This window comes from Microcaecilia unicolor, chromosome 4, assembly GCF_901765095.1.
Source record: "Microcaecilia unicolor chromosome 4, aMicUni1.1, whole genome shotgun sequence".
Classification (NCBI taxonomy): Eukaryota; Metazoa; Chordata; class Amphibia; order Gymnophiona; family Siphonopidae; genus Microcaecilia; species Microcaecilia unicolor.
This window is the reverse complement of record NC_044034.1, coordinates 14,250,012-14,271,327: the sequence shown is the minus strand read 5'-3', so window position 1 is coordinate 14,271,327 and position 21,316 is coordinate 14,250,012. Positions and strand designations below refer to the sequence as shown.

The following is a 21,316-nucleotide window of genomic DNA, read 5'->3' as shown; positions in this document are numbered from 1 at the left end:
CTGATTTTCAGCAGGATCGTAGTTGTACACTAGATCCTTTGAGGTAAGAGTGTTTTCCAACTCCTCCGGGGTGGGCCCGCGTTCGGGGCGATTTTGGCGCGAACCGCCATTTTGGATTTTACCGCCGTTTTTCGGCGATGGCTGCGGACAATGTAAAGCGCTGTTTCACTTGTGGCAAGCGCAAATCAGCAGCAGGGCTCTGTAAATCGTGCTGTATTGGCGTAGGAGCCGGCCCGAGCATGGCGAGCGATGTTTCTTCCCGCTCTGAGCTGGCAGCGGGCGCCATTTTGCTTACACCGCATGGCGCGGCCTCCGTGGACACGGAGAGACCTGAGCCGGGTGGGGCACCTCGAGATAAGGTTATTTCAGGAGTGGCTAGCACCGGACAGGATTTGGGTGCCCAGGGTGAGATTTTCTCCCCGGATTTGGTGCTTTTGCTGCATAAAGCATACATGATGAAAAGAGCCCTTCCTCAAGGGTCGCCTGAGGCTCCTCTGATTGCCCCCCTGATGGATTCTGGCCTGGGACTGCCCAGTGAGGCTTTTTTCCCGGATGCTTGGCCTAAAGATAAGCGCAGAAGGGTTAATTCCCCTTCAGATTGTGGTGCACCTTTTTCCCCCCCCCCGTGGTCGGGGTGTGAGGATTCCGAGAACTCTGACTGACGTTCTTGGTCTGAGGAATCAGAGTCAGGTGCGGATTCTCCACAGGATCTGGATGATCCCTCCGCGGTGAGGATTTTCCACCGTGATGAGCTGCCAGCGCTTATTTCAGATACCCTGCAGGCCCTCTCGATTGAAGATCCTGACAGTGGCATGGCCTCCTCGGGTAATCCCAGGATGGCTAGTACCAAGAAAGCTGCTCGGGCCTTCCCTTTGCATGACTCCATCCTAGAGCTTGTTTCGGCTCAGTGGGCTGACCCCGAGGGACCTTTGAGAGTTTCCAGGGCTATGGGGCAGGTATACCCTCTGTGTGAGGGACATATGGCTCGTTTTCAAATGCCTACAGTGGATGCCCTAGTCACTGCGGTGACAAAGAGAACTACCCTCCCTGTTGAAGGAGGTGTTGCCCTGAAGGACGTTCAAGACCGTAGGCTGGAAACAGCGTTGAAACGGTCCTTTGAAATTGCAGGTCTCACTGTTCGGGCGTCTGCATGGAGCTGTTATGCTGTGAGAGCCTGCCTAGCTTGGCTGCAACAGGCAGTGGCTCAGCCCGGAGATGGAGCGGAGCCCTTCTTGGATGTGGCTCCGCGGATGGAGGTGGCCTTGTCCTTTCTGGCTGATGCCCTTTATGACCTTGTCAGAGCTTCTGCTAAACAAATGGCAGTAGCAGTGGCGGCTCGCCGTCGTCTGTGGCTACGACACTGGGCAGCGGACATGGCCTCTAAGCAAAGGTTGGTGAAGTTGCCTTTTCAAGGACTTCTCCTATTTGGTGAGGAGTTAGAGAAAATTGTGAAAGGCCTGGGTGATCCAAAACCCCAGCGCTTGCCCGAAGATAGGCAGAGGCCTTCCTCTAAGGGCCAGGCGGTCCACTCCTCGTACAGACCTCGCTTCCGTGAAGCTAGAAGGTACCGCCCGGGGCGTTCAGCTGTGTTCACTTCACGTGCCCGTGGTCAGCAGAGGAACTCCTTTCGCTCGGACAAGCGTTCCGCAGCCGGTGGCTCAAGACCAGGAGTTCAGGGGCGACCCTCTCAATGATGGTGCGCCGGCCCTCTCCTCGATGCCTGTCATCGGAGGACGGCTTTCCCTCTTTGTCAAGGAGTGGGCCAAGATTTCCTCAGATCAGTGGGTTCTGGACCTGATCAGAGATGGATACAGAATAGAATTCAACGCCCCAGTAAGAGACGTGTTTGTGGAGTCCTGATGCGGTTCTTGCGTCAAACGGGCGGCGGTGGAGGAGACTTTACAAGGTCGGATTCAGTTAGGGGCAGTGACCCCGGTGCCTCCCGCCGAGCAAGGCTGCGGTCGATACTCCATCTACTTTGTGGTGCCGCGAAAAGGTGGGCCCTTTCGCCCTATTCTGGACTTAAAAGAAGTGAACAGGTCCCTGAGAGTACGGTATTTCCACATGGAATCCCTGCGCTCCGTCATTGCGGCGGTTCAGCCAGGAGAGTTTCTCACGTCTCTAGACATGAAAGAAGCTTACTTGCACATACCGTTTTGGCCCCCGCACCAGAAGTTTCTGAGGTTTGCGGTGTTGGGAAAACATTTCCAGTTCAGGGCCTTGCCTTTTGGCCTCGCCACAGCTCCCCGAACCTTTTCGAAGGTAATGGTGGTAGTAGCTGCTTTTCTCAGGCGATAAGGTATCAGGGTTCACCCGTACCTAGACGACTGGCTCATCAGAGCAGACTGCAACAGAGAGCTTACAAGCTACAGCCAGAGTGGTCTCAGTACTGCAATCTCTAGGCTGGGTCGTCAATATGGCCAAAAGTCACCTGTCCCCTTCACAATCTGTAGAGTTTTTGGGGGCCAGGTTCGACACAGTCTCGGGCTATGTGTTCCTACCCGAGCTAAGGCGGTGCAAGCTTCAGAATCAGGTCCGTCTGCTCCTAAGGATGCCCATCCCGCGAGCTTGGGACATTGTCCAGCTGCTGGGATCGATGACAGCCACGATGGAAGTGGTACCCTGGGCGAGAGCGCACCTGAGACCTCTACAGTATTCCCTACTCCGGAGATGGTCTCCCATTTCTCAGGATTACCAATGCAGACTTACTTGGCTCCCTGCGGCCCGTCTCAGCATGGAGTGGTGGCTCTCGGACAGCATGCTGCGGCGAGGAATGCTGCTGACGCTCCCCGTTTGGTGCTTAGTGGTAACAGATGCCAGCCTGAAGGGCTGAGGCGCACACTGCAAGGGGAAGCATGCCCAGGGTCTATGGACACACGAGGACTCGGAGTGGTCCATCAACCGCCTAGAGTTGAAAGCGGTGTTTCAGGCGCTTCTGGCCTTTCAGGTGACCCTGGAAGGATTGGCTGTCAGAGTGATGTCGGACAACACGACAACGGTGGCCTATATAAATCGACAAGGCGGAACAAGGTGCAGAGCACTAGCCGCGCAGGCCGAACTGATTTGCCACTGGGCCGAGCTGCATCTTCAGTGTCTGTCGGCAGCTCATATTGCAGGTCAGAGAAATGTGCAGGCCGATTATCTGAGCAGGCATCAGATCGATCCAGCAGAATGGAATCTGGCAGACGAGCTATTCCTGCAGATCTGTGCCAAATGGGGCAAGCCCGTGATGGATCTAATGGCGACAAGTGCCAATACCAAAGTCCCGTGCTTCTTCAGCAGACGGAGAGATCCTCGCTCGACGGGGTTGGATGCCTTGGCTCAACCCTGGCCTCCGGGTCTACTTTATGTGTTTCCCCCATGGCCCTTGATAGGGCGCCTGCTGTTGCGGATTCGGCTGCGCCCAGGAGAAGTGGTCCTCATCGCCCCGGATTGGCCAAGGAGACCTTGGTATGCAGACCTCCGACAGATGCTCCTGGAGGCTCCTCTGCTGTTACCTCTGGTACCGAACCTGTTGACTCGGGGACCAGTAGCCATGGAGGACGCCGGCCGCTTTGGTCTTACGGCATGGCTATTGAGAGGGCGCAATTGAGGGATAAAGGTTATTCCAATAAAGTTATTTCCACTCTCCTGCAAGCCCGCAAGCGGTCCACTTCCGTGGCTTATGCCAGGATTTGGTGCCTGTTTGAGTCTTGGTGTGCTTCCAGAGCCATTGTTCCAATGCGGGCTCCTGTCTCGCCGATTCTGGACTTTTTGCAGGAAGGTGTACAAAAAGGCTTGGCCTATATAATTCCCTGCGGGTGCAGGTGGCAGCGTTGGCCTCCCTTCGTGGTAAGGTGGAAGGCGTGTCTTTGGCTGCTCACCCAGATGTGGCACGGTTTCTTAGAGGGGTGCTTCGACTCCGACCTCCAGTGCGAGCACCCTGTCCAGCTTGGAACCTGGGGCTAGTTTTGAAAACCCTGCAGGCATCTCCTTTTGAGCCGCTTCGGCGAGCATCGGAGAAAGACTTGACACTGAAGGCCGTTTTTCTGGTGGCCATTACCTCGGCGAGACGGGTGTCAGAGCCCCAGGCGCTGTCCTGTAGAGACCCATTTCTGCAATTTTCAGAGTCCGGAGTCACGGTTCGGACCGTGCCTTCCTTTATGCCTAAGGTGGTTTCAGCCTTTCACTTAAACCAGCCTATTTTCTTGTCCTCTTTTTTCAGAGGAAGAGTTTCCAGAATCTTTTGGGCAGCTGCACCTTTTGGATGTGCGCAGGACTCTGCTGCAGTATCTGCGAGTTACTAACTCTTTCAGGACTTCTGATCATCTGTTTGTTTTGCTATCCGGTTCTCGCAGAGGGTCTCCAGCGTCTAAAGCCACTATTGCCCGCTGGCTCAAAGAAACTATCTTTTCAGCTTATCTGCTGGCCGGCAGGGTTCCGCCTGTAGCCTTTAAGGCACATTCTACTAGAGCGATTTCTTCCTCTTGGGCTGAAACTGGAGCACTCTCTCTTCAAGAGATATGCAGTGCAGCAACATGGGCTTCTAAGCTCTCCTTTGCCCGACATACAGGCTGGATGTGGCTGCCAGGAGGGATGCGCGTTTTGGTGCACAAGTGCTAGCGCGTGGTGTGGCTTGTTCCCACCCTATCTAGGGATTGCTTTGTTACATCCCATACGTAATGGCTTCATCTGCTTGATGACAAGGAAGGGAAAATTAGGTTCTTACCTTGGTAATTTTCTTTCCTTTAGTCATAGCAGATGAAGCCATGAGCCCTCCCTGTATGATTGTATGCTGTGAATCTGTTTTTTCAGGTTCTGTTCTAATTTCCTGAAGTTCCTTCCTTGGGAGAAAGTTGGAAAACAATCTTCAGGATTCAAGTTCAGTTTAAATTTAGGAGGATGTGTTCATTCCCTCCAGCATGTTTTTTTTGGAGGATGTGTTGATTCTCTCCAGGAGGCGCGTGTGTTCCCCTCCAGTTCTATGAATAGGAGGATGAGTTCATTCCCTCCGGTGTGTTGGGAGGATGTGTGATTCCCTCCAGGAGGCGCATGTGTTCCCCTCCACTTATACAATAAGGAGGATGAGTTTATTCCCTCCAGGAGGATGTGCATTCCCTCCTTTATGAGTTCATGCCCTTGTGATGGGCCATCGTTCGCTGTGATTCCCATTGCGGTTTGCCATACTGCTTTGGAAGCTTCAAATACTGAAGAGGCAGTGGAGCTAGCTGGCCAAGAGGGCACTGTGAAAGTTTGAGTGCTCTCTATCTCCCCTGCTGGTTGATGGACATAACCCATACGTAATGGCTTCATCTGCTATGACTAAAGGAAAGAAAATTACCAAGGTAAGAACCTAATTTTCCCGTATCGCACCATGGTGCGATCGCACCTCGAATATTGTGTTCAATTCTGGTTGCCGCATCTCAAAAAAGATATAGTGGAATTAGAAAAGGTGCAGAGAAGGGTGACGAAAATGATAAAGGGGATGGGACGACTGCCCTATGAGGAAAGGCTAAAGCGGCTAGGGCTCTTCAGCTTGGAGAAAAGGTGGCTGAGGGGAGATATGATAGAGGTCTATAAAATAATGAGTGGAATTGAACGGGTAGATGTGAAGCGTCTGTTCATGCTTTCCAAAAATACTAGGACTAGGGGGCATGCGATGAAGCTGCAATGTAGTCAATTTTAATACGAATCGGAGAAAAATTTTCTTCAGTCAACGTGTAATTAAACTCTGGAATTCGTTGCCAGAGAATGTGGTAAAGGCGGTTAGCTTAGCTGAGTTTAAAAAAGGTTTGGACGGCTTCCTAAAGGAAAAGTCCATAGACCATTATTAAATGGATTTGGGGAAAATCCACTTTCTAGGATAAGCAGTACATTTTTGGGATCTTGCCGGGTATTTGTGATTGGCCACTGTTGGATACAGGATGCTGGGCTCAATGGACCTTTGGTCTTTCCCAATATGGCAATACTTATGTTGTACTTATGGTGCTACCTGGTGTTATAAATAGCCCCCAGATAATCTGAGAACCTATACAAAAATAGGACTCATAAAATCAGATTGATGAACCAAAGCTTAATTAATTTATTTGTTACATTTGTATCCCACATTTTCCCACCTATTTGCAGCTTGTATTTTAGTCCTTTACAGCTGGGGAAGTGCAGATTGAGAAATTTGCGGGATGTTCCTAAGGCGTTCCTGGGAGGCAAGTCCACGAGGTTTAGCATGTAGATTGGGGCGTCTGTGTGAATGATTTTGTGTACAACCGTGCAGATCTTAAACGCAATGCGTTCCTTGAGTGGGAGCCAGTGAAGTTTCTCTCTTGGGGGTTTTGCACTTTCATATTTAGTTTTTCCAAATATGAGTCTGGTGGCGGTATTCTGGGCTGTTTGTAGTTTTTTTATAGTCTGTTCTTTGCAGCCAGCATGCAGTGTGTTGCAGTAGTCCAAATGACTTATTACCATTGACTGTACTAGGGTACAGAAGATGTATCTCGGGAAGACAGGTTTTACTCTTTTGAGTTTCCACATGGAGTGGAACATCTTTTTCGTTATGTTCTTCACGTGAGCATCGAGTGTGAGGTTTCTGTCAATGGTAACTCCAAGAATTTTCAGATTTTGCGCAACGGGGAGAGAGCAGTGTGGTGTGGTTATGGTGGAGTAGTTGTTTTTGTTGTGTTGTGAGGTGAGTACAAGACGTTTTAGCTGGAATGCATCCACCCAGGAGTGCATGATTTGGAGGCTTTGGTTGATCTCGTTGGTGATTTCATTTAGATCGTGTTTGAACGGGATGTAAATCATGACATCGTCTGCGTATATGTAGGGATTAAGGTTTTGATTGGTTAGAAGTTTAGGTAAAGGTATCATCATTAGGTTAGAGGGTTGGTGAGAGGGGAGTTAAAAGCTCTGTCTTGCAGGGACCCCTTCTTGCCCTTTTTGGTAGATGTTATTTTTATCCAGACTGTACCATCATTCTTGCCAAAAATGGTCTGTCACTTTTCATGTGAATCAGATGGTTTATCTCTTGGCATTTTTTAGATCAGGGGAACTTGGAGTCTTTGCCATCAGTTAGGTGTATGCAGGATTCTGTTGTATTATCTCCTTTATCTTTCAGATGTTGGATCTGTGGTGGAACAGGGGGCTCCCATGCTTTGTGATTTGTACTGCTGCTGTATGACACGTTATCCCTTCAAGGTATTTCCCTTGGTTGGTTAGCAGGTGGTGTTTAGCCTCTGCATTATAGCTGTAACAGAGGTCTGTGTTCTTTTTAGCTGTATTGCATGCTCCAAAAGAGAAAAGTAACCTTCAGTGTCATTAGTCAAACATCCTTAGTGCTCATGCTCTGTGCCCTGATTGGCCCTGAAGCCAAAGACCTAGCCCAGAAAATTCTAGAACTCCTCAGGTCAGGAGTAGCCTAGTGGTTAGTGCAGTGGACTTTGATCCTGGGGAACTGAGTTCGATTCCCACTGCCGCTCCTTGTGACTCTGGGCAAGTCACTTAATCCTCCATTGCCCCTGGTACAAAATAAGTACCTGAATATATGTAAACCGCTTTGAATGTAGTTGCAAAAACCACAGAAAGGCGGTATATCAAGTCCCATTTCCCTTTCCCCTCAGTCCCAGTGTGGAAAGTGGAGGGATAAATCTCTGCGCTGAGGCCGTGTTCAATTCCTGTGAGCAGTTTTTTCTCCTGACCTCCTCAGGTACTACTTAGGTAGTAAAAAATGTTCAGTTAGATTTAACACCAAATCCTTGTTATTTTACCTGTTCCTGTTTGCTGTTTACCGTTCACTGTTCTACCTTTATTTTTAAATAATAGACCTATGTTAGCTCTGTTCTGGACTGACTAAGAATCCTGGCAGTTTGTGTTCTCAGTCTGTGGGTGTTTTCTATGAACTGTGGGACCCCTAGGATTGCGGCCCCAGTGCCCCTAAAATCCACCAATGAAATAACTTGCGGGTGGAGGGTATGCCAGTATAGGGGCATGTACACAGGTTCAGGTGGGCCTTGGCAGTGCTTGGCCAGACCCTCCAAGTGGCCACAGGGTTAACCCTAGGTGGGTGCTATGGGTAACGCTAAGGCATTATGTGACAGGACCAGCTTTTGTGTCATTTTAGGGACCACTCAAGGGACAGGCATCCTCAAAATCCTCTATAGCACGGTGGATTTTTATTTATTTATTTATTTGTTTGTTACATTTGTACCCCACATTTTCCCACCTATTTGCAGGCTCAATGTGGCTTACATAGTACCGTAAAGGCATACGCCAGTCGGTTTATAACAAATACAGGTTATATTGTGGTCGAAATGAGGTAGGTGTGTATCAGGCACCATGAAGATGGAAGGGATGAAGATTGTATATTGTCCAGTACGATCATTGGTTATGTTGTGTTGCTGGGTTTGGGGATTCACGTTGGATTGGTGGGGTAAGCCTTTTGAAGAGGGTGGTTTTTATTTATTTCCTGAAGTTTAGATGGTCATGGATTATTTTCACTGCTTTTGGGAGTCCGTTCCATAGTTGTGCGCTTCAGTAGGAGAAGCTGGATGCATAAGTTGTTTTGTATTTGTCCTTTGCAATTTGGGTAATGTAGGTTTAGGTATGATTGTGATGATCCGATTCTGTTTCTGGTTGGTAGATCTATGAGGTCTGTCATGTATCCTGGGACTACGCCGTAGATAATTTTGTGGACCAAGGTGCAGATTTTGAAGATGATCCGTTCTTTGATTTATTTTATTTATTTATTTTGCTGCATTTATATCCCACATTTTCCCACCCATTTGCAGGCCCAATTTTAAATGTGGCTTATAATATAATACAACTACAATCACATTGATTATTATTATTTGTAGCATTTGTATCCCACATTTTCCCACCAATTTGCAGGATCAATGTGGCTTACATTTGCCGTCATGGCGGTTGCCATTTCCGGGTAACAGAATTACAAGTGGTATTGCGTTAAGGTGCATACATACATGGTAACATACATGGAACATAATATATAAGGAACAGATCATGGTATGTATATATATCATGTGCATACATACATGGTAAAGAGGAATATATTATGGTATTGCATGAAGGTTCCTGAGTAATAAATTGGGTAGTAACATACATTAGGTCATCGACTTTAGAGGGACCCTATTCAATATAAGTTTTAATTGGTAGTGCTTGATCATTAATAACAAAGAGGTTAAGCAGTCGTGCGATAAAAGTTTGGTTTTGTATAGATCGTGTATAGAGTTATTATTTGGTATTTAGGATGAATGTTTCTGGTATGCCTTCTTGAACAGATCTGTTTTCAGTAGCCTTCGGAAAATGGTTAGGTCTTGCATTGTTTTTGTGGCCTTTGGTAGTGCGTTCCATAGCTGCATGCAGATGTATGAGAAATTGGTCGCGTATGTGGGTTTATAATCAGAGTATATATAACAGATAAGGTGCATAGGAATATTATGGCAATCATATTAACGGAGAAGAATTTCAGAATTATTGCAATTGAAGCAGCTTAACCCATTTCGTTGGAAAAATGTACCAGATTGTCTGCGGGCACATTTCCACTAGGGCTTGGGTGACTTCTTGGGCAGAAGCCCAGTTGGTCACTCCACAAGTTATTGGCAGAGTGGCGTTTATTTTCTTTCCTCTTTGGCCCCCTCATCTGCAGTTTATCTGTTTGGCCGTTCTGAGCCCTCATGTTCTGTTCCAGGCTTTGCCTGTTCGCATGGCTATGGCTCCATTCACCTTTTCCTAGGTTTGGGAGTTTTGTGGCATTCTCCGCAAGGACAGCATTAGCGTGCACCTTGCTCTAGACGAGGTCTGAGAGTTTATCTTTCCGGATCTTCTCGGAATCCTTGAGCTGGGTCAAATGAGCCACCTCATCCCATTCCAGACAGCTCTGGTATGATTTTTTTTTCTTGACCGAGGACTGGAGGATCTAGGTTCAGACTTGGGTGCGCAGTCTGCTCAGGGAGCTGAGTCCTCGGGCCTAGCTATGCATTCATATTTTGGGCTCTGTAACGGACACTTTGGAGGTAGTGCTGTGGGCGGTGCTTATAGATGACATCTACAGCTCTTGCTTCTCAACGGGTGGTCTCCTTTTTTTTCCAGGAGTGTCAGCTGTTCTTGGTACGCCTGCGCATGAATTGGTGGCTTCGCAATGCCTCCCTGTGGAAGAGATGTCTTGGCGCCTCCGCAGTGGATGGTGGTGGTCACGGGTGCAAGTTTCTCAGACTGGAGCACCCTTTGCCTCTTCCTTCTGTCTTTTTCTGGCCATTCCTCTTTATGCCACTTACCCTAGAAATAAGCAGTGGATTTTCCCCAAGTCCATCTTAATAATGGCTTTGGACTTTTTTTAAGGAAGTTATCTGAACCTTTTTTAAAACTTGGCTAAGCTAACTGCTTTTACCACATTCTCTGACAATGAATTCCAGAGTTTACACGCTTAAGCCTCTGTCTAGACAGGTCTGTCCTGAATGGAACCTTAATCTCGTTCTTAACGCCTGTCAAAAAGCCCCTTTTTGAACCCCTAAGGAAATCTACTTTTAAGAATCTTACTTTGAAAACAGTTTTCTTAGTAACTATGTCTTCAGCCAGAAAGATCTCAGAGTTTCAAGCCTTATCTTGTAGACCCCTTTTGCATTTTACTGAAGCTGGGCATACATAAGGTGATTTCTTCTTTTTATGCCAATCATCCTGAAGAGGATTCTGGATCAGAATTTTCCTCCCTTCATCTCCTTGATGTTAACAGTTACTTTGTGCTTTTTAGAGGTCACTAATGATTCTAGACGCTCGTATTATCTATTCATTCTTCTCTTGGGATCCAAAAAGGGTTTGTGCACTTCTAAAGCTTGTTGGTTAAAGGACAATATCTCTTCAGCCATTTGTTAGCAGGGAAAAGAACTCCTTGCATCTTTAAAGCTCACTCTGCAAGGGCGCAATCTATTTTCTTTTCAGAAGCCCATAGTGTTTCTGTAGTTGTAATTTGTAGAGCTGCTACGTGATTTTCTAAGCATTATCGTATTGATGTGGTAGTTAGGGCAAAAGCTTCCTTTGAAACTTCTGTTATTGTGGAAGGGTTATCTAGTTGTCTCCCAACGAGGACTGCTTTTATACATCTTGCAAGTATAGATTAATCCTTTGGAAATGCAAAGGAAGGAAAAATTTAGTATTCCCCCCACCCCTGAATGTATTAGTGGTAATATTTCAGCTTTGGGAAGTGTGTATCTCTGATATGTTGCATTTCAGTTTCTATTTCTTTTATTTATCAGCATTTACTGGTCTGTTTGTGGGGTTTGTTTACTGGAGCTGTGAAGGGATTCCTCCTTCCCTTCCCCTCCTCACCTTGGGAGAGATGGCGGTTATAGTAACATAGTAAAATTGGGGGCCTATTTAGTCCTAGCTGTGCTTCTGGGCAGTGCATGAGCCATTCATTGTGTTCCCAGTGCTCTGTTGACTTTGGCCTGTGAGCCTCACTGTGCTGTCACTTGCTAATTGAGGGCTGGCGGGAGATGGCAAAAAAACGTACTCGTATGTAGAGTCCATAGTCCATTATTGGTCAGCACCTGGCATACTTGCCAAGTACAATGACAGCACAGAGGTTCAACAGCTTCAAGAATGAAAACCTGAGCTTCTAAAACTTGCACTTTTTGTTTACACTATTTTTCAAAACCCTACTTTGAAATTCTTGTTCTTGCTGCGGTATGTAATACTCACGTAGTACTAGTCCTTGTTTGAGGATTACAGCGCAGTCAATCAGCCAAGATTCCATGTGTTGGGGTAGGTGCTCAGAATAAGTAGTTAAGATCGTGACTGGCACTACTGTGCTTCATTGTGTTAGTTTTAATTTGTTTCATAAAATGTTGATAGCATCACAAACTCTTTATTACCCTGTAGACCGAAGATAATAACAAAATATGGTTAAATATCTCTCAGATCACAGTGTGAGAGTTCTATGGGGATTGTAGTGTAATTAATATTTTCATTGTTCTTATCAAACCAATAGGGTGCTTGGGAGGTGTTTAGATCAAAGCCAGAAACAAACATGCAGATAGGGTTGTAAAGAATTTAATGAGCCATGCTTTGGCTAGGTGAGAAACGGAGAGCTGGGTGGATGAGAGGGGGGGAGGTGGATGGTAGATAAGAGGGTGACAAAGCAGTAGAGTTTTATGGTTTATAATGGGCTAAGAAACCCATTATCACCCCTCTCCTCAAGTCACTTCACTGGCTTCCAATCAGTTACCGCATACAATTTAAGCTTCTCCTCCTTACCTACAAATGCACCCGGTCTGCGGCTCCTCACTACCCTCATCTCCCCCTATGTTCCCACCTGTAACCTCCGCTCACAGGACAAATCCCTCCTTTCTGTACCCTTCTCCACCACGGCCAACTCCAGGCTTCGCTCATTCTGCCTTGCCTCACCCTATGCCTGGAACAATCTTCCTTAACCCCTACGCCAAGCCCCCTCCCTACCCATCTTCAAATCTCTGCTTAAAAATCACCTCTTCAATGCTGCTTTCGGCACCTAACCTTTCGAGAAATATAGTATGCCCTATCAGTTCGACTGTACACTTGTCTTTTAGATTGTACACTTGTCTCTAGATTTACACCTATCTTTTAGATTGTAAGCTCCTTGAGCAGGAACTGTCCTTCCATGTGAAATTGTACAGCGCTGCGTAACCCTAGTAGCGCTTTAGAAATGTTAAGTTGTAGTATGTTTGTCCAGTCCTGTCTGGTGGGTGTCAAAATATTTCATCATTTTGACTTCAAAGGTCTTAACGGTCCTGGATTGTATTAACATTTTCTTTTAGTATTCTTACCATAAGGTAACTGATGCATTGTTCTGGTTTTGTGAAGTGATGTCCCACAGAGGTGGCATCTTGGTTGGCATTGGAGTATTTAATATTGTGTCTGTGTAAATTCAGCCTCATCTTCAGCACCTGGCTTGTTTCTCCAATATAGCACTCTTCACACTTTTTGCATTGAATGATATATACCATATTTGAGGATGAGCATGTAAATGACCCCTTTATACTGAATGTTTTTCCATGTGAGTGTGGGATCCTGTGAGATGTGTTGGCACAGTTTTCCGTTAGACACATTGCAGGGATGTGTGCCATTCTCTTCTTTTTCTGCTTGTATTAGGAGTTTGCTTTTCACTAATTTTCTGTTTTCAAATTAGGTGGCTGTCCAAAGGCCAGAACTGGTGGGGCTGGAAATATCTATTCCTTGTCATCAAGCAGATGAAGCCATTACGTATGGGTTATGTCCATCAACCAGCAGGGGAGATAGAGAGCACTCAAACTTTCACAGTGCCCTCTTGGCCAGCTAGCTCCACTGCCTCTTCAGTATTCTCTATCTCCCTTAGCAGGGTGGCTGCAGCTTGTTCGAGCTCCAGAAAAATCTGCCGGGAGGTGGTTCCTGGCTTGCCAGTTGTTAACCAGGGTGTTGGAGGCTATAGCAGCTTCACTTTAAAGGCACATAGGTTAGCCCTTTCCCTGCCTTACCCATACCTCTGTGGATGTGGACATATTGCCTTGCTTTCCCTGGCCTTACCCACCAACAGTGGATGCAGGCATATAGGTTCGCCCTTTCCCTGCCTTTCCCACTCATCTGAGCCTCCGGAGTCTTCAATACCTCTGCTTTCCTCACAGCTTAAAAAAAAAAAAAAGTTGCGTCGCGTTTTTAAACACAGAGACGCTGGAACAGAGGTTTTTGACCTGATTTTCAGCAGGATCGTAGTTGTACACTAGATCCTTTGAGGTAAGAGTGTTTTCCAACTCCTCCGGGGTGGGCCCGCGTTCGGGGCGATTTTGGCGCGAAACCGCCATTTTGGATTTTACCGCCGTTTTTCGGTGATGGCTGCGGACAATGTAAAGCGCTGTTCCACTTGTGGCAAGCGTAAATCAGCAGCAGGGCTCTGTAAATCGTGCTGTATTGGCATAGGAGCCGGCCCGAGCATGGCGAGCGATGTTTCTTCCCGCTCTGAGCTGGCAGCGGGCGCCATTTTGCTTACACCGCATGGCTTGGCCTCCGTGGACACGGAGAGACCTGAGCCGGGTGGGGCACCTCGAGATGAGGTTATTTCAGGAGTGGCTAGCACCGGACAGGATTTGGGTGCCCAGGGTGAGATTTTCTCCCCAGATTTTGTGCTTTTGCTGCATAAAGCATACATGATGAAAAGAGCCCTTCCTCAAGGGTTGCCTGAGGCTCCTCTGATTGCCCCCCTGATGGATTCTGGCCTGGGACTGCCCAGTGAGGCTTTTTTTTCCCGGATGCTTGGCCTAAAGATAAGCGCAGAAGGGTTAATTCCCCTTCAGATTGTGGTGCACCTTTTCCCCCCCCCGTGGTCGGTGTGTGAGGATTTGGAGAACTCTGACAGACGTTCTTGGTCTGAGGAACCAGAGTCAGGTGCAGATTTACCACAGGATCTGGATGATCCCTCCGCGGTGAGGATTTTCCACCGTGATGAGCTGCCAGCGCTTATTTCAGATACCCTGCAGGCCCTCTCGATTGAAGATCCTGACAGTGGCATGGCCTCCTCGGGTAATCCCAGGATGGCTAGTACCAAGAAAGCTGCTCGGGCCTTCCCTTTGCATGACTCCATCCTAGAGCTTGTTTCGGCTCAGTGGGCTGACCCCAAGGGACCTTTGAGAGTTTCCAGGGCTATGGGGCAGTTATACCCTCTGCGTGAGGGACATATGGCTCATTTTCAAATGGCTACAGTGGATGCCCTAGTCACTGCGGTGACAAAGAGAACTACCCTCCCTGTTGAAGGAGGTGTTGCCCTGAAGGATGTTCAAGACCGTAGGTGAAATTGCAGGTCTCACTGTTCGGGCGTCTGCATGCAGCTGTTATGCTGTGAGAGCCTGCCTAGCTTGGCTGCAACAGGCAGTGGCTCAGCCCGGAGATGGAGCGGAGCCCTTCTTGGATGTGGCTCCGCGGATGGAGGTGGCCTTGTCTTTTCTGGCTGATGCCCTTTATGACCTTGTCAGAGCTTCGGCTAAACAAATGGCAGTAGCAGTGGCGGCTCGCCGTCGTCTGTGGCTACGACACTGGGCAGCGGACATGGCCTCTAAGCAAAGGTTGGTGAAGTTGCCTTTTCAAGGACTTCTCCTATTTGGTGAAGAGTTAGAGAAAATTGTGAAAGGCCTGGGTGATCCAAAACCCCAGCGCTTGCCCGAAGATAGGCAGAGGCCTTCCTCTAAGGGCCAGGCGGTCCACTCCTCGTACAGACCTCGCTTCCGTGAAGCTAGAAGGTACCGCCCTGGGCGTTCTGCTGGGTTCACTTCTCGTGCCCGTGGTCAGCAGAGGAACTCCTTTCGCTCGGACAAGCGTTCCGCAGCCGGTGGCTCAAGACCAGGAGTTCAGGGGCGACCCTCTCAATGATGGTGCACCGGCCCTCTCCTCGATGCCTGTCATCGGAGGACGGCTTTCCCTCTTTGTCGAGGAGTGGGCCAAGATTTCCTCAGATCAGTGGGTTCTGGACCTGATCAGAGATGGATACAGAATAGAATTCAACGCCCCAGTAAGAGACGTGTTTGTGGAGTCCCGATGCGGTTCTGCTGTCAAACGGGCGGCGGTGGAGGAGACTTTACAAGGTCGGATTCAGTTAGGGGCAGTGACCCCGGTGCCTCCCGCCGAGCAAGGCTGCGGTCGATACTCCATCTACTTTGTGGTGCCGCGAAAAGGTGGGTCCTTTCGCCCTATTCTGGACTTAAAAGAAGTGAACAAGTCCTTGAGAGTGCGGCATTTCCACATGGAATCCCTGCGCTCCGTCATTGCGGCGGTTCAGCCAGGAGAGTTTCTCACGTCTCTAGACCTGAAAGAAGCTTACTTGCACATTCCGATTTGGCCCCCGCACTAGAAGTTTCTGAGGTTTGCGGTGTTGGGAAAACATTTCCAGTTCAGGGCCTTGCCTTTTGGCCTCGCCACAGCTCCCCGAACCTTTTCGAAGGTAATGGTGGTAGTAGCTGCTTTTCTCAGGCAAGAAGGTATCAGGGTTCACCTGTACCTAGACGACTGGCTCATCAGAGCAGACTCTGCAACAGAGAGCTTACAAGCTACAGCCAGAGTGGTCTCAGTACTGCAATCTCTAGGCTGGGTCGTCAATATAGCCAAAAGTCACCTGTCCCCTTCACAATCTCTAGAGTTTTGGGGGGCCAGGTTCGACACAGTCTCGGGCTATGTGTTCCTACCCGAGCTAAGGCGGTGCAAGCTTCAGAATCAGGTCCGTCTGCTCCTGAGGATGCCCCGCCCGCGAGCTTGGGACATTGTTCAACTGCTGGGATCGATGACAGCGGTACCCTGGGCGAGAGCGCACCTGGGGCCTCTACAGTATTCCCTACTCCGGAGATGGTCTCCTATTTCTCAGGATTACCAATGCAGACTTGGCTCCCTGCGGCCCGTCTCAGCATGGAGTGGTGGCTCTCGGACAGCATGCTGCGGCGAGGAATGCCGCTGACGCTCCCCGTTTGGTGCCTAGTGGTAACAGATGCCAGCCTGAAGGGCTGGGGCGCACACTGCAAGGGGAAGCATGCCCAGGGTCTATGGACACCCGAGGAGTCGGAGTGGTCCATCAACCGCCTAGAGTTGAAAGCGGTGTTTCAGGCGCTTCTGGCCTTTCAAGTGACCCTGGAAGGATTGGCTGTCAGAGTGATGTCGGACAACACGACAACGGTGGCCTATATAAATCGACAAGGCGGAACAAGGTGCAGAGCACTAGCCATGCAGGCTGAACTGATTTGCCACTGGGCCGAGCTGCATCTTCAGTGTCTGTCGGCAGCTCATATTGCAGGTCAGAGCAATGTGCAGGCCGATTATCTGAGCAGGCATCAGATCGATCCAGCAGAATGGAATCTGGCAGACGAAGTATTCCTGCAGATCTGTGCCAAATGGGGCAAGCCCGTGATGGATCTAATGGCGACAAGTAATACCAAAGTCCCGTGCTTCTTCAGCAGACGGAGAGATCCTCGCTCGGCGGGGTTGGATGCCTAGGCTCAACCCTGGCCTCCGGGTCTACTTTGTGTTTTCCCCTTGGCCCTTGATAGGGTGCCTGCTCTTGCGGATTCGGCTGCACCCAGGAGAAGTGGTCCTCATCGCCCCGGATTGGCCAAGGAGACCTTGGTATGCAGACCTCCAACAGAGGCTCCTGGAGGCTCCTCTGCCGTTACCTCTGGTACCGAACCTGTTGACTCAGGGACCGGTAGCCATGGAGGACGCCGGCCGCTTTGGTCTTATGGCATGGCTATTGAGAGGGCGCAGTTGAGGGATAAAGGTTATTCCAATAAAGTTATTTCCACTCTCCTGCAAGCCCGCAAGCGGTCCACTTCCGTGGCTTATGCCAGGATTTGGTGCCTGTTTGAGTCTTGGTGTACTTCCAGAGCCATTGTTCCAATGCGGGCTCCTGTCTCGCCGATTCTGGACTTTTTGAAGGAAGGTGTACAAAAAGGCTTGGCCTATAATTCCCTGCGGGTGCAGGTGGCAGCGTTGGCCTCCCTTCATGGTAAGGTGGAAGGCGTGTCTTTGGCTGCTCACCCAGATGTGGCACGGTTTCTTAGAGGGGTGCTTCGGCTCCAACCTCCAGTGCGAGCACCCTGTCCAGCTTGGAACCTGGGGCTAGTTTTGAAAACCCTGCAGGCATCTCTTGAGCCGCTTCGGCGAGCATCGGAGAAAGACTTGACACTGAAGGCCGTTTTTCTGGTGGCCATTACCTCGGCGAGACGGGTGTCAGAGCTCCAGGCGCTGTCCTGTAGAGACCCATTTCTGCAATTTTCAGAGTCCGGAGTCACGGTTCGGACCGTGCCTTCCTTTATGCCTAAGGTGGTTTCAGCCTTTCACTTAAACCAGCCTATTTTCTTGCCCTCTTTTTCAGAGGAAGAGTTTCCAGAATCTTTTGGGCAGCTGCACCTTTTGGATGTGCGCAGGACTCTGCTGCAGTATCTGCGAGTTACTAACTCTTTCAGGACTTCTGATCATCTGTTTGTTTTGCTATCCGGTTCTCGCAGAGGGTCTCCAGCGTCTAAAGCCACTATTGCCCGCTGGCTCAAAGAAACTATCTTTTCAGCTTATCTGCTGGCCGGCAGGGTTCCGCCTGTAGCCTTTAAGGCACATTCTACTAGAGCGATTTCTTCCTCTTGGGCTGAAACTGGAGCACTCTCTCTTCAAGAGATATGCAGTGCAGCAACATGGGCTTCTAAGCTCTCCTTTGCCCGACATTACAAGCTGGATGTGGCTGCCAGGAGGGATGCGCGTTTTGGTGCACAAGTGCTAGCGCGTGGTGTGGCTTGTTCCCACCCTATCTAGGGATTGCTTTGTTACATCCCATACGTAATGGCTTCATCTGCTTGATGACAAGGAAGGGAAAATTAGGTTCTTACCTTGGTAATTTAATTTCCTTTAGTCATAGCAGATGAAGCCATGAGCCCTCCCTGTATGATTGTCTGTATGCTGTGAATTTGTTTTTCAGGTTCTGTTCTAATTTCCTGAAGTTCCTTCCTTGGGAGAAAGTTGGAAAACAATCTTCAGGATTCATGTTCAGTTTAAATTTAGGAGGATGTGTTCGTTCCCTCCAGCATGTTTTTTTTGGAGAATGTGTTGATTCTCTCCAGGAGGCGCGTGTGTTCCCCTCCAGTTCTATAAATAGGAGGATGAGTTCATTCCCTCCAGTGTGTTGGGAGGATGTGTGATTCCCTCCAGGAGGCGCGTGTGTTCCCCTCCACTTATACAATAAGGAGGATGAGTTTATTCCCTCCAGGAGGATGTGCATTCCCTCCTCTATGAGTTCATGCCCTTGTGATGGGCCATCGTTCGCTGTGATTCCCATTGCGGTTTGCCATACTGCTTTGGAAGCTTCAAATACTGAAGAGGCAGTGGAGCTAGCTGGCCAAGAGGGCACTGTGAAAGTTTGAGTGCTCTCTATCTCCCCTGCTGGTTGATGGACATAACCCATACGTAATGGCTTCATCTGCTATGACTAAAGGAAAGAAAATTACCAAGGTAAGAACCTAATTTTCCCTTTTAGTACTTCATCCTCCTGGCGTACTGGCTGTAGATCTTTTATGGTTCTCCTCAAGTTTTCTAGCTCTGGATTGTATGTCGCTACAAGAGGGATTCTCTCTGTGGCTCTCTTTGTACTACAGTAGGCTTTCTCTAGTTATTTTAATGGAAGAAGCAATATTCTTGGAGATTATTTTGGGGTTGTAGCCTTTTTGTTTGAACGAATCAGTCGGAATATTGAGGTGTTTGTCTGTTGGGTCAGTGCAGATACCGTGACATCATGTGGCTTGGCTGTGTATAATGGATTTTTTTTGTATGTGAAGGGTGGAAGCTGGAGTTGTGGACATAACTGCATCTGTCTATAGGTTTCCTGTATATCAATGTTCGTATATAGCCATTGCTGATGGAAACTGTGGTGTCTAGAAAAAGTTGACTTCTTCTGGGGAGTAGTCTTTCAATTTGATTGTAGGATGGTGTGTAGGTATTTTATTTATTTATTGCATTTGTATCCCACATTTTCCCACCTCTTTGCAGGCTCAATGTGGCTTACAATACACCTTGAATAGTGGAAATATAACAGTCTCTTCTCCCTCAGTTCAAGTCATGAAAATGTCATCAATATACTGTTAATATTTTAAGGGTTTAGTTTATGTATTCAAAAATGACACTTATAGCCTAGTGGTTAGTGCAGTGGACTTTGATCCTGGGGAACTGGGTTCGATTCCCACTGCAGCTCCTTGTGACTCTGGGCAAGTCACTTACCCTCCATTGCCTCAGGTACAATTAAGTAAACCACTTTGAATGTAGTTGTAAAAACCACAGAAAGGCAGTTTATCAATCCCATTTCCCCTCTTCCAGTTCTGCCAGGAAGAGGTTAGCATATTGGGGTGCCATTTTGGTGCTCATGATTTGCAGATAGATATCATTGTTAAAATGGAAATAGTTGTTTGTTAGAATGAATTTGATTAATTTTGTAATGGTTTCCGGTGGGTATTGGTTTTCTAGGGTGGATGTTTTTAGGCATGGATCACATGCAAGTATGCCATCTGCATGGGGAACGTTGCTGTAGAGTGCTTCTACATTCATTGTGATCAGAAGAGTATTTGGTGGTGGTAGCTGCTTGATCTTTACGTTTTGTTCAGAAACTCTCACATGCTTTGTCACATCCACCATCCATTTCTCTCTGACTCTCCTGTGAGAAAGTCATTGGAATGCTTTTGTGCCTTTGCTCACTTATATATTCTGATATTTGTCAACATTTGCTTATTTCCAATCGGAAGAAGGGTTGCCTTTGAAAGCTAATAAAAAAAATGTATTGTTAGTCCAATAAAAAAAGGTATCATCTTACTTTTCTCAGTTTTGATTTATTTCTATTGCTTAGCTTTAAAAGTGGACTAACCCAGCTACCACACCTGCTTGTTTAAAAATCTTGTAGTCTTTTTGAATCCTACCATTGTGAATGTTTGTCAATTGTGGTGCTGCTGTGGGTGTCGTAATTGCAGGCACGTATTGGATAGATACGGGCAAACAGAGGTATGGATGCCAAAGGAAATGTTTAAAAAGGGGGGTGTGGTCACAGCAAAAAGGATTACACTTTAAAACGCGTACAGTACGGAGACAAGAGGAAGGGCTAATTAGGAACAGAAGTAGACGAGAAGATTGCATGAAAAAGGCTGCAAAATTGATCGTGTTGGTGCTTTAGCAGGGCTGTTTAGTGTATTAGATGATCGCTTTGAAGAAGTGTCTGACCGTGCATTTATTTAAAAGGCACAAAAAAAAAAAAATCCCTCGACCCACCAGCTTGTTCCAAGCGCTTTTAATACTAATTCTGATGCAAGGTTGAGCTCTCGGCCGCAGCACCATCGCACGCACGTCTGCAGCCGCCTAAAGCAAAAAGCGACTGCGTTGCGTTCCACCACCACCACCACCACCACCACCTCGCAGCAGAGCCCCGCGGCATTCTGGGTACTGGCATGCAAATGAGCAGCAGCAGCAGCGCTCGCGCCGCGTCGCGTGCGGGAAAACAAGGCATGTAGCAAGAGAGCGGGGCTTGGCGAAGTCGTCCCGAGCGAGTCCTAATCCCGGCCTCGAGGCAGGAAGGAAGGAGCAGTTGCGGCGCCTTGGCTGTCCGGAGAAGAGCCGCTTTGCCGAAAGTTTGCGAGCTCCGCCGGTGAGCGAAGGGAGGCGCAAAAGTTTCCACTGTGTGTTTTGCACGCAAGTTGTTTGCAGGCTCTTGCGCAGTGCTTGGAATCTGGCCTCCTCTTTCCCCCCTTGCTTTGGGAAAACGTGGAAACACATTGCGAGTTGGCGATTGTGCGCTCTGGGGAAGGAGGCTGCTGCATGCTCGCAACTC

General features: G+C 48.3%; 1 protein-coding gene across 3 annotated transcripts in view; it reads left to right on the top strand.

The window, feature by feature from the left end:
* Positions 1-21,316, top strand: part of NUMA1 (nuclear mitotic apparatus protein 1) — a 213,694-nt gene that overhangs the window by 5,010 nt on the left and 187,368 nt on the right. For 2 of the 3 annotated variants that reach the window (XM_030199974.1, XM_030199976.1), the window contains exon 1: positions 20,966-21,133. The exons of the other annotated variant lie outside the window; for it this stretch is intronic. The gene's annotated coding sequence lies outside the window, so the exon portion shown is untranslated. Of the gene's footprint in view, positions 1-20,965; positions 21,134-21,316 lie in introns of those variants that run through there. 3 annotated transcript variants of the gene reach the window in all.